Below are 14363 nucleotides of genomic sequence, written 5' to 3' on the forward strand. Positions count from 1 at the left end.
TTCCCCCCTTAAATATTCTACCAGTGTTAATATGTGTAGTTGTGTGGGGAAGATCTCATTGGTTTAAAACAATGAGAGAACAGAGGCAGCTATTTGCAAGAGGCTGAATTTCCACCTCACTTTTCTGGTTTAAAGATTAAGCTCTCTCTCTCCTTTGTAAAGCTCAGTATACCAAATGGCAGAGGGCTGTATTAAAATCAGGAAAGCCCTTACTCAAGGCAAGCCTCTCCTAAGGCAAGCTTTCTTGTTAATATGCACCCACATGAAAGGGGCTCTTTTCTCCTATACAACTACAGTGTGTGTGTGTGTGTAAATTGCAGGGGGCTCATTGGCATAAATCTCGGCTGCGACCTCTGAGGTAAACGGGATTTACATTACTTTCTGACAAGAATTAAATGAAGGCCTTGTGGATATATGAACAGCCTTCTAGACTGCAACAGATGGGCATGAATGTGCTCCCTAGGCAAACTACCAGTGACATCTGCGTCCTCCAAATTCTGGTGGTCTCAGCCAATTAACAGGCAAAATAGGAAAAAGGGGGAGGGGGTGAGGAGGGCCAGTCCCTGCACAGCTCCCCCCACCCGGGCAAAAGCTGAAGCAGAAGTGCCTGTGTTTAGAAATGAGATCAAGAATAGCCTGGAGCAGCGAGGAGATTGTTTTTAGAAACTATAGAGATAAGCTTTACGGGAGGGACTTGGGTTATATTAGATATTAGTAAAGTCCCATACACATGGTAAACAATATATCCTTTAGAAAGCAGATTCTTTTCCCTTCACTGCCAGTTGTATGGGGGAAATAATCTCAATTCATTGACAGTTTTATTCTGGATTTACAGAAAAGTGATCCAGAATGGAATCTGGCTTTGTGTGGGAACACACAAAGCAAAATACCCAAGATTCCTAAATTTTGGACCAATACTTTACATTCTTACAATTATTTTTGCAAGTACCTATGTATTAGAACAGTTTTGTCCCAACAGGATTAATCAAATACATTTCTCTAACAGGAATCTACAGTCCTGCTTATGGACCTACCTGCAGAACAGTTAGGTGGGCTATCCATTCTAGCATAGCTTTCCAGAAAGCCAGGGTGATGTAATGTTTAGACTGCCAGACTAAGGTTGGGAAAAGAATATCCTGTCCCTTTAATAGAGGCTTAATGTGTGAAAATGGGCAGCTAAAGTTTTTCATGGCAGGAAGTCTATAATCATCACCTGGTAAATATCATGGCATGAAGCCACTCTTAAAGGGGCAGGACTTTTTTTTCAGGTACCCTATTTTGGACCAGGTATGGGGCAATCTGGAGCCAAACCCTTGCCCAGTCATGAAGCTCACTGGGTGGCCTTTGACTAGTTGACTCTGTTTTTCAGCTTAACCTTCCCAATAGGGTTGTTGTGAGAGTAAAATGCAGGACAACTATGGACATGTCCCTGAGCTTAGCAGAATAATGAGACAGGCTAACTGACCAGGTCCCATTTTAGGCTGCACTTTGGGGCTTCTGTGTCACTGATTTATATAGAGTTTATACAGGGGTGACTATGCACAGGATTACAGAGTTAATTTTTGAAAGAATACAAAGTACACTTGAATTGCATTTTACTCACAAATACTATTTGGAAGGTAATTTCATTCTTAAACATACAACGAAGAGCAGGAGGGTTCAGTATAATTATAGATTTTTAATTAATCACCATTGTTACTTCACATTTGTTTTTCTCTAAGAACTCATCCTGAACTTTCTTCTGTAGACCTTTTTTGGATTTAATTAAATACCAGGGATTTAACAAAGGATCCTCCCCTTTAAAAAAAAACAAAAAAAACCCTTATATAAATTGTATATATTTGTACAGTTCTATATTTTATACATCATCCGCCAGGAATATCTTCTATATACTACCCATCAAAAGGAATGGATGTACCGAAAAGATTTTACACAAGTCTCATTTACTCCACAGCAAACAGGTGCAGAAGGCACTCCTGGTGTCTCCAGTCCTGTAAAACTGCAGGGGCTCACCCAAGATCTAGAAAGAGATAAAATCCTACCTCCCCCCAAAGAAACACGATGACTTTGGACAACTTATCTTATTGACCATGAATGGAAACTGCATACTTTTAAGAAAGAAAGAACAGAATAGAGTAGGAATAGATGAAGCCAGTTTCCAAATAAGAACTGGGAGTAATGTTTGCCCATTCTCACTGCTAAATGCCTATGGAGGTGGTCAGATGTAGTGCAGGGTAAAGCAGATACCAGAATAAAGAATTGTGAACCTGTTTTTCCCAAGCAGGAAAATATAATGTAGTGTTAGGGTTCCTGTATGTACTGACAAGTAGGGAGGGGTGTGAACCAGGAAAATGCAGTTCAGTTCATGGTTCATGACATCTCCACAAACCAAGGACTGTCATGAATTTAAAACTGCCTCACAAACCGGATCAGTTATTGAGGTTCATGAGGTGGTACAATGCCCCCTGGCACACTGGAGACACAAAACTCACAAGGGATTTCCATCTGACTCTTCTCTACCTGCCCTCCAAGTTTGGTGGGGACTGAATTTATGGGGTCCGAGTTATAGTCCCACAAAAAAGGTGCCCCACCTGTCATTTTCCCAGATAGCATTTTCCTGGGGGCACCTTCTTTGGAGAGGCATAACTTGGACCTAGTAAATCCAATCCTCACCAAAATTGGAGGGCACGTAGAAGAGGATCTGGGGAATGCCTCCTGCAAGTTCAGCGTCTTTAGATTGCAAGGGATCTGTTCTATACACTTCTGAACCTGTGCCTGTCAAAATGACAGAGGCTCAGGAGTGTATAGAACAGATCCCGTGCAAGCTAGAGACATCAAAGTTGCAGGGGACCTCCCCCAGATGCTCCTCTACATGCCCTCCAAGTTGTTGCTTCGAAGTTCTGTAAACAGTTTGATTGAGAGTAGACAGCCTGCCTGGAAATGTCTCTGCTCATGAACTAGCACAAATCTCCATGAACAGCTTGAAAGTTCGTGGAATGTTTGTGCCAGGTGACCTGCCACGAACTTGACTTTGTAAAGCCCAAACTGCCCAAAATTCATCACAACCTTTGGGTTGTGAGCCAGTTTGTGCCCATCCCTACTGACAAAGCTCCCTCACTCCATTTTATCCAAAAGATGTACTTAGGTACACTTTCAGTACTTAAGGGAAATCACGCAGGGCTCTTTTTGTAGCAGGAACTCCTTTGCATATTAGGCATCACACCCCTAATGTAGCCAATCCTCCAAGAGCTTACAGAGCTCTTCTTACAGGGGCTACTGTAAGCTCTTGGAGGATTGGCTACATTAGGGGTATGTCGCCTAATATGCAAAGGAGTTCCTGCTACAAAAAGGGCCCTGGACGCCGTACCCGAACAAAAACAAAGCAGTGGTATTCCAGTTGCTGGGCAGAAGTACCAATTACCCAGGCAATGCTAGGGTAACACAAATAAAAGATGCAGCATTTGGAGGGGAAACCTGGCAGATGGGCAAGAGTGTGTCACTCTTCTAGAACTCACTGATTCCTTCATATGCTTTCTTCTAGGCCAGGGGTGTCATACCTAAGGCCCGGGGGCTGGAACCGGCCCATCCAAGGCTCTTGTGCAGCCCACCAGCAACTAATGCAAGGGAAGGAGTGCTGGGGGGGAGTGGGTGGAGCCACTTCATTGTGGCTTCAGCATTGCAGAAGAACCTTGTCTGCAGCAGTCAAGCATTGTGAGATCATTTGCCCATAGCTGCACTGCTGCCTCTCCAATCCACCTGAGCCCGTTTGCGGGGAAGGCGGGGTATAAATACAAAAATAAAATAAATAAATAAATAAGTGTGTGTTTTCCTCTGCATCCCCCTCCCAGCCCATGGGGACTTGCAGTGAGGATACACCAACTGGGAACTTACCATCTGCTGTCCTTGATACAGTTTCTATCTCCGGAACCTGGCATTACGTTTTAGGGCACACATGGCTCATCCTGACAAAGTGACATTTATGTCAGATCCAGCCCTCATAACAACTGGGGGAAATGTGTTAAAAGTGGCTATGGGGGGCATTACTAGCCACCCACTGACTGTCCCCTTCAACACCCCCCCATTAGTATTATGAAGCAAAACCAGTGCTTGCCTTGGAGCCTGTAGCTCCACTTTCATTCCAAGGATGGTGTTTTCATATAGACAGCAAGAGGAGTCAGCAGGTTCACTATTTGGCTGTGACAAGCAGAGCCTGGTATCCAGCTGCACATTTCTAATGATGTGCATGCACTTAAGAGTTTTTAAGACTCTCTAGTCACAGTGCAAACCCTCACTTGACCCCGGTGCTGTACCTGAGGTTCCACTGGCCCCCCAGGCATAAAATTTCGGGGTGGGGCTCAGTGGCTATAGCAGGAGGGGGCAAATTTGTGGAAAGAATTTATGTACACAAACTTGATGTGAAAACCCCACTTGTCCTATGATGCCTGTATTGATGAATTCTTCTATTCATTCTCTTAACTCTGCTGCAAGCTCCACATCTTCACCACCCCATAGAATGCAATTCCATTAGGGAAGGATAGTTTTACTAAGTAAGAAATATGTGGCCAAAGGCAGGAACTTGAGAGAGAGCCACAATTTAGGGAACAAAAGCACCTGTTGTCCTCCCCTAATAATGACCTTAAAAGTACAAGTTTTGGACTCTTAAAATATGACCCAACTCACAAGCCATGGCTTAATAAAACAGGAATATAGTTGACATAAAGAGCAATAAATTTCAGAAGGCTCATTAAAAAGACATAATGAATTTGGTACACCACATATTTCTAGATCAAAGATACCTTTGAAGTGACCAAACTCTAATTTATGAAGAAGTGGAAACTACTTCCTTTCTGTTCTGATCTTACTTGGTGGTGTCCAATAAAACAGAAGTTAAGGAAATTGTTGTTATCGGGATATGGTCAGAAGAAGCCATCTCTGAATGACAGCCTTGTAACAAAACCACAATTGCGGGGGGGGGGGGGCATTAGGAAGGCAAGGCCACGTGACACAAGGAATAAGATTGTTGTTTGTGCTAATCTGGTCCTGCAGCCATCCTCGCCCGCAAGTCCCTTCCACTTGCTGTGTGAAACAGCTTAGTCTTTGTCAATGTTAACAGGGTCTGGGAAGACTCGTCTTTCATGAATATGTATCATCAGCCCTCCATGTCTACAGAGACAAACCCTTCAATGCTGTAATAAAAAAAAACCCTCACCAACCGACCAACCACCAAAATCCTCACCTATTGGGTTGAGAGAGATGAAATGCTAGTAAGTAATGTGAGCTCACGCTTTCAAAATGAACCGGAGGAACCCTCTGTTCTGAACCTTTCTTAGGATTTGATGAAGCCTATAGAACACTTTAATTCTTCATGTGCAAATGTCTAAAACCTGCAATGACCTCTCAGGGGAAGAGAGATTATTATGCATTCTATTGTGCTAGCGTCATGCATGTGTTCCAAACGCCTCTCCAAACTCAGTGCACATGTAGCCCATACAGAGCTGCACTTATGAAGGAGGGCATTGATTACTGAGCTGTAAGTTACAGAAAACAAATTTCTTCACCTAAGCAGCAGATCTCATCTGAATAGGGCTACTCCTGTGACTAAAGTCTATTGGCACATTGAAACATTTAGTCAGCCTCAGAATAAGGGGCATGAGCATTGCAAACAATGAGTGGCGTTTAATATATTTGATATTATATGGGTACAAGATGGATAAGAGCCATCAGATGCAGTCTGAATTTTGTGATCATTTATTTATTTATTTAGAATTTACAGCATTTATATTCTGTCTTTCTGCCCTTATGAGGGCCACTGAGATGGCTAACAAATTAAAACATACATAGCAATTAATAACCTGGTTCCATCATGAAACACTTTGAGAAGACCTAATTTGTATAAACATGGTACCTAATGTTCTCTGATCTTTATGGCTTTTTAGCATAGAATGTTTTCATAATCTTCTGTTCCCCCACCCGTCACCCCTCTGCGGGAAAAGGGCTAGTTGCATCTCAGTGAGTAGTCTTAGCCTATTAGGAGAGTATGAGGGTAGTAGTCCTTGTGGGAGTCTGGAGCTGGGTCTAGTTGCCCCAGGGCACTGTGCAGGCCTCACCCATGGCCCCACCCCCTCTCCACTGCCAAAAGGCCAATCGCCTGCAGCCTGTTCTGATACGTTTTGGTCTGAAAATGGCTTGCCTGCTTCTGTGCCCACTTGGGTGACTGATAGTGCTGCGGGGGGGGGGGACTTCCCCTTGCTTCCCAGATGGGTGGTGGTTTTGGCTGAGCCCTCCTGACGAGGGCCCAGCAAGGGATGTGACCTGGGAAGAAGCTTTGGGCTCAGACCTGGACACACGGTAAGAGAGGAATAGGTCAAGAGACAGAAGGCTGAGAAAATGAGGCATATTTTGGAATTCTATGTATGCCATGAATGTACATAAACTTAAAGCACAGTACATCTCAAGACAGTATTAACTAGGAAGATGCAGGCAGAGTAACTGTTTTTCTGTATCAGGTTCTCTAAGGGAAAGAATAGTGCACTAACTTGCAAGGATGCTCTGAGAAGGAAGGTCAAGGCTGCTCCGGATGCCAACAGGAGTTAACAGAGAGTTCTGAAATGTATAAGAACCTTCCTATGAAAAGGAACCATGCTCTTATGCAAAGGCTATGGGCTGCTTCAAACATTATGCGGGTGGAGAGCAGTGGTGGAGAGCAATGCAGTGGCTAGAAGGACAATCCTAACCAGAGTTATACCCTTCTAAATCTTATTGAAGCCAATGTGTTTTAGAAGGATGTAACTCTGTTTAGGATTGCATTGTGGTTGGCTTTAGTGACTTTATTCTCCCTCTGACCAGGATCTGCACTGGCAATGTGGGGCTAATAATCTTGGCTACCTTATAGGGTTGTTGCAGGATGCAATAATCCACATGAAGTGTTAGCGAAATAGTAACTGTTATTATCATATGTAAAACACTGACTCTGTGCTGTAAGATCGTCATATCTGCATGCAATGAACACATGTTTCTAGTCATGGATACTATACAGGTATATACACTCCACTCACCCGTATCTTCAGGACCGTATCTTCTGGACTGTCTCCTCTGGTATGTCCCCGGGAGAGCATTACGCTCTGCTGAGAGCAATCTGCTGGTGATTCCTGGCCCCAAAGATATCCGGCTGTTCTCGACCAGAGCCAGGGCTTTCTCAGCCCTGGCCCCAACCTGGTGGAACTCTGTGCTCACTTCCATCAGGGCCTTGTGGGACTTAATGCAATTCCACAGGGCCTGTAAGGCAGAGATGTTCCGCCAGGCCTTTGGCTGAGGACAGCAACCATTTCCATCATGGCTGGCACCCTCCTCTTTACTCTTACCTTGCCCGCTTCGGCCTCCTCCTTAACCTGCCCATGAGACGGAATTACAGTCCCGGGTAGTTTTTCAATTAAATTATAGAAGCCATTTGGAGACTGTGTAATTAGGATTGATTGTTGATTTTAAATTGTATTTTTGTATGTTTTAACCTGTTGTAAATTGCCCAGAGCTCTGTGTACTCAGGGATAGGGCAATTCATAAATTTAATTTAATTTAATTTACTACTGTGCAATTTGTGAAGTGAGTGGGCCTGTGGCTGAGTAGGGTTGCCAACTTCCAGGTGGCACCTGGCAATCTCCTGCTATTACAATGGATCTCCAGAGACCAAGATCAGTTCCCCTGGAGAAAATGGCTGCTTTGGAGCATGGACGCTATGGCATTCTATCCTATTGAAGCCAGTTTGGTGTAGTGGTTAAGTGTGTGGACTCTAATCTGGGAGAACCGGGTTTGATTCCCCACTCCTCCACTTGCACCTGCTGGATGCCCTTGGGCAAGCCATAGTTCTGGCACAGCTGTTCTTGAAAAAAAAGCAGTTTCTGTCAGAGCTCTCTCAGCCCCACCTACCTCACAGGGTATCTGTTGTGGGGAGGGGAAGGGATAGGAGTTTGTAAGCCGCTCTGAGACTCCCTTGGGTAGTGAAGGGTGGGGTATAAATCCAGTCTCCTCTCTTCTTCTTCCCCCCTCCCCAAAGCTTGCCCTCCTCAGGCTCCACCCCTGAAATCTCCAGGGATTTCCCAACCCAGAGCTGGCAACCCTACAGCTGAGTAAGAGAGCACCTGCTTTGCATGCAGAAGGTCCCATGTTCAGTCCCTGACCTCACCAGTTAAAGCATCTCAGAGGACATGTATAACCTTCATCTGCCTGAGACCTAAGAAAGCCACTGCCAAGTAGAGTAGACAGTACTGAGCTTGATAGACTACTGGTCAGTTTTGTACCTGACTTTGTGATGTCCCCCTCTGTGTGGGATTATTTCCATTTCGGCTTGGCTGAAAACTGACTGCACAATTGGAAGTAACAATGCAGCACTTTAGAGGAATCCAAACACTTCTCAGATCCTCACGCAATCTGCACAGCCATCTTTGCACATGGAGCTGAAGGGGTCGCATGCAGTGCAGTCCTAAAAAGAGTTACGTTCTTCTAAACCTATAGACTTCAGTGGGACAGTCTGATGTAACTGTGTTCAGGATAGCACTCTGATCATGGCTGACGTACAGTTCGAACTGGGGCTTTCCCAGATCAGATGGAGAAGTTAAAAAGGTACAAACTGTTTAAACTGTGATATGCTGTTTGTTTCTCAAGGAACTTCCAAAATAATACTATTCTTAGACAGGAATAGCTTGCTGGTATTACACTGACTACAAGGTAAAATAAAACAAATATTCAATTTTACTGTTCTTAATATGGGGGGGGGGTACTACTGTAATTTATCTCTAAAGAGGTATTATTGTAAAAAAAAAAACACCACAAAAACCCGGCACTTTCCCCCTCCTGTCTGATTAACATTAAGAGAAAGAAATTTGTCTCTAAGAGTGGACTATCAAGGCACTAAGCTCAGTTTCAAGGGTTTATGTTATCATGCAATGTTTGCTGTAGACATTTCCATTTCATTAGCATATTCTGCTTTACATGAAACTCAGTGATGAATACTCCCCCTGATCTGAGGCTAATCCTCTTTAAAGAGCTACAGGCTATGTCGCATGTGGCCACGGCTGCAGTTATGCCACAGCTGAATCACTTTGAAGCCTATTGAACACTGTTCTCTTGTGAGACCACGCACAGGCCTATCAACCAATGCTCATTGTGTCTTGTGAAAGCCCACTGTTATCATGAGGAAGAATTTTTATAAGCAGGCAGAAACTATCCTCACCCCCTGCCAACAAGGTCACCCCGCTCCTGAGAGAAAGAAGCAGTTACACCAGGTTCACTTCTTCTAAGTACCAATTCATAAGTTGTACTGTACAAAACCTAAATATATTTTATACGTTCGGACATCTAGAATGCATAGGAAAGCAACAGGTGAGTGTGAATAGTTCATTCAACAACATACTATTGGACAATTTGTTGATTTATAGAAAGACTGACCTTCTGGGGGTAACAGGGATTTGTAGCTATTTTAGTAACTAGTTGTGTTGGACAGTTTACAGTGGCTCTGTTCAGACAAATATATGGTGTTTTTATCTGCTGAAGTTAAGACTGGTTTTAAGAAAATCTTTAAGAAGGTGAACCGCTTTTATGGATGCTTCACCCTATGAATAAACACTTTTCAAAGATGTCTCAGAAAGTGTTGGGGCACCCTCTGCAAAATCAGCTAGGGCTGCCAACTTCCAGGCTGGGGAAACCCTGGGGATGGCAGGGCTTGGGGAGGGGAGGGAGCTCAGTGGGGTACGATGCCATAGAGTCTACCTTCCAAAGCAGCCATTTCTGCCAGGGAAACTGATTTCAGTAGTCTGGAGATCAGTTGTAATTCTGGGAGACCTCCAGGCCCCACCTGGAGTTAGCAACTCTAAGAACCACATCTGTATGTACCGCCAGTGTGAGAAAGACCAGGCCCCCTCCTTGCCCAACAGATGTGTGACAAAGTTATAGTTCTGTGTTCAGGTAAAAGAATCAGAATTCACCACACTGATTTCTTGTTGAGAGTGTAAGCAGCAGCTGATCTCAAGCTTCTTCCCTTGCCATGTGACACTGCAGAACTGGATTGTACAGAAGCGACAGGCAGCCTTCTCCAAGACAAATCCTACATCTGCCACTTCCTGGATTTTATTTCTTCTACTACATTTAAACCCCATCTTTCTCATCTCTTCCATGTTATCCTTCCAGCCACCACCCTGTGAGGTAGGTTAGGCTGAGACTGTGTGACTGGTTCAAAGTTACGAAGCAAGTCTCCATAGCAGAGCAGGGATTCAAATATGGGTCTCTCAAATGTGGGTCTCCCAGATTGTAGTCTGATAGTCTAACCAATACTTCACACTGGCATTTCAACCCCGCTGAAAAACTAATTTAGATTGGTTTGATCATGTACAAACAGTTGCATGTTGCCCTGTAATCCAGAATTTGACAGGGATGTTCAGTAACAGAAGAGCTGAATTACATATTTTCACTGCCCTTTTCAGCTCCTTCACCTTCCTTATCATTTGCTTTCTAAGTACTCCTTTTCCTTTTTAAAGTTATTTTGTCCACATTTGCCAATGAAGTTCCTCCCTATTTAAAAGCCCTGACTTCATTTCTGCAGGCATGATCTAAAATCTGTCAAAATGTTTGCTCTAAATGGACACTGATCAAGCTATCCAAGGACAACTGAATTCACATCCCCTAGTTTTGTACTGCAAGATCACCACCACGTAGCTTGATTAAATGGTTACAAATAGATACCTATTACTCTATCCTTTTTCTTCTCTAGGATATCTAGCCACGGTTAAAATATGGTACAGTTTATCTGAGACTTTAACACATAATGCATCACCATCTGCAGCTCAACATTCTTTGTCTTCTATGTAAGTCTTATACTGAGGAATGATGCTGCACTCTTGGTTTTCAGTGGTCCATCTATATTCTTCTTAATACTAGGCACTCTAATTGATTCATATTGACCTTTAAGCTTCTAGCATTTGTATATAAACACATTTTTATGAACGGAAGGAAATGATACCTTATATTGAGTATCCTGTTACAATGTTATTATGTAACTTGGACCGTTTTGATGCTCAACTGTTTAATTTAATAAGTTATTGGAGTGTCACCGTTGTCTGTCCCACCGTACTTACAGCAGTGTCCTTTCTCTCCCTGGTGAGATGTGAGAAGCCATTTTTGCCACTAATGAAAGCAGCGATAGGTCTTTGTCGGTGTCCTTGGAACTGAAATCAGTAGGGCAACATGCAACAAATTCATCTGGGCCTCTCTTCTCTGGTGCCACAGATGCCCTCTCTGTGTGCCACATCCTGGGCTGCGCTGGCATTTGTTTCAGTCTGGGGTTAGATCTGAATGCTGGCACTGCAGCTCTAGTTTCCATGTTTTGCAAATAATGAAACACCAATGTTGAATCAGGTCATAAGACACTCACAAAATGCCGTATACAGATGACATGCTGTCAACAGTGAAATGATCAAAAGCACAAATATATGGGTCATTCTGTTTTCGCCTTTTATTTTATTGCACGGTCAAACCATTGGAGGACTGCTGATAAGACAATCCTTACTATATCCTTACTATATCCTTACTATATCCTTAGTAAAGTTGAGTCAAAACGGGATTTTGTGAAACCCCCTCCACAAAAAAAGCACTCTCCTTTTCCCTAATAGGTTGGAATTAGAGAGAGTGAAAGAAAAGGCTGATGGAGTAAGGGGGGGGGGCACAGTGACAGATTTCTTCCTGCCAAACATTCCCAATGACAGAAGGATCTCCACCAGCAAGACAAAAGTTGTCTGCATTTCCCTCCTATCGCAGCCTCAAATGCCCCCCAAATGCTGTTCATGGGTGACAGGGACCCCACCCCATAAACAGTATGAGGGTAGAGCTGGAAGTCTGTTGTAGAAGGTGGAATTGGCAAAAACTGTTCCCGTTCTGTTATTTCTGTTGGAGGAAATGATCAGTGGGACCTAACCCAGTGACTGCAAACAGTCCTGAAAAATGGATCTTTGGGAGGTACTGGAGGGGGCGGTACGTCATAGGCTTCCAAAATGCTATTAGTTTAGGCTGAAAATATTTCAAGCAAAACCTTAATTACAGCTTTAATCCAAAAAGCTTTCAGCAAACCATCCACAAAGAAAGCCTCCACTCCAGAGGAATCTAGCCAGAATTCATGTAGGAAACAGAGTGGCAACCAGAATCAACTGAAAGAAGTCCAGGGGGGAATTGAAGAAGGCTCCTGATCTAACATCCTTGGTGCAGCAAAAAGTGCCATGAAGAATGCAAAGGCTAATGGCCATATAATGACACAGGTCATAAATGACATGACACACTCTTTCTTGAGATGGTTGCCATTTGTCAGCGTTGCATCTTATCTGGGACACCTCCAGTAGACTAATTCTCATTATGTCCAAGTACATGGGTTCAGCACTCACCTAATTAATTAATCACCTTACACCACTGGCAACTGAACCTGTCAATTTCACGTTGAATGCATGTTATTTTCAAAACGTGTGATGGCAATCAAACATACAATGCAGTTAATATAAAGGGTTGGTCTGAATTTGGAATGATTGTCCATACACTCCAGGATGTACGTTCTCACTGGACTGCAGCATCTGTCTACTTCTGGATTCTCTCCCCCCCCACCCCGTCTTCCAGCCGCATATCACCTACCAAGCTGCCATCCTACCATCATTTTTCATTATTTACCTAGTGAAATGATTGGCAGCACGTAGATCTGAACAGTAAAACATTCACTCCCACAACAATTTTCCAAAGTAAACAATTATATTCCTGTCCTACAGATGGAGGACTGAGGTAGAAAGAAAATGGCTCTGTCAGATAACCTGTTGAATTCAGTCCTGAGCAGTGTCCCTCAGGTCCAAGCTTCACACTCTGTTCACAGGCTCACTCTGTTCTCAGCCAGTTGGTCTTTCTTGCACAACCGCAAAATGAATAATCTCTCCCACCTCATTCCCAGGGGTGGCCTAATTGACTCCTTAGTGCTTCGTGCCATTAACCTGTAAAACTGATACTTTGCCTATGGGGCTAGTTCTAGAATAGGGGCTGTAAAGGCTCTAGGTGGGCCTGTCATAACCAGCCTGAAAAGAGCTGAAATTCTGGTCTGGGAGAAAGCAAGTGAAATGTAGCAGCCATCTAAATATTCTCCCCTCCACTGCTTCTGCATTAGCCCTTGTAACAGGACACAGAAAGCTGGATAGTGGCTCTCCTTTCACTCATCTCTCTGTGTTACTGGGGGTTAGGGTAAAAGCTGGGCAGGGGGCAACAGAATGGATGTTGAATTCATTCTGTCAACATGGGTGGGGGGCTTGTGATATTTACAGTTTTCGAGTTCTCGTTCAGTTCTAAACAGCTATAATCGGAGCTGCTGGTTTAAAATGTGCAGTTAAAATGCTTTGATTTGTTGTCTATTCTATCAGCTCTTCTGAAGATGATTTTGTATTTCCCATCTCCTGTTCCTCACTTCAGTAATCAGCAAACCATGGATGTTTTGTGCCTTCCTTTTTTAATTTTTATTTTCCATCCTTGTTAAAAGTTGGGCTGTTTCAGCTCCCTGTGCTCTGATCGGCTCCCACACAACCCTAGCCATTCACTCCCTGCCTTTCTCACCATGTAATCCCTTCATTCTAGTACTTTCCAAACTCCAAAACAATAATAGCCACAATCTCGGTATTTGGTTTGCTGGAGAATGAAGAAGACGCTTGTGCTGCATCTGCTCTTGCAGCCTCTGCACCTGCTCCAGGCGCAAACAGAGGATTTAGTCCTCCATGATTGCCAGCCCAGAACTTTCAACTCTGATCCTGTCAAAACACAGGCACGTGAGTAGTTCTGTCAAGTACAGTGAGATTACTCATGTGCATAAAAGCGCTCACGTGCAGAAACCCTGGCAGGATCCGTTTCTTATTAAGAAATAAATCCCTCAAAAGAACAAACAAACAAAGCATTGATGGACATTCTATGCTGGTCATGCATAGGGATGATGCAACATTGCCACCTACAGACTGGAAAGTGAAATGTGTAAGAACAGGAGAGGGCCTCTTCATTTTGAGTTAACTTCCTTTTCAAGCATGTGCAGCCCACATACTCTTGTAGGTCTAATGCTGGTGCTTTAAAGACCGAAAAGCCTGCCAAAATGTTTGTGTTTGAAGGACATATGCCTGCCTGTTGGTGAAAGCAAAGGCTCATCAGATAACATTTTCATAGGTTTCAAAGGGTTGGATCCAACCAGCTGTTCTGCTGGTGTGAAAGGAAGGATGGATCTCCTCTGAAAAACAAAATGGTTATGCTGAGGATCATGGGACCTGAATGTAGAAATGCCAGATGGGACGGGGTCTGTAATCCATTTTTCATGATAA

The sequence above is a fragment of the Gekko japonicus genome, unplaced genomic scaffold, assembly GCF_001447785.1.
Source record: "Gekko japonicus isolate JY-2015 unplaced genomic scaffold, Gekko_japonicus_V1.1 scaffold402, whole genome shotgun sequence".
In the NCBI taxonomy this organism is placed as follows: Eukaryota; Metazoa; Chordata; class Lepidosauria; order Squamata; family Gekkonidae; genus Gekko; species Gekko japonicus.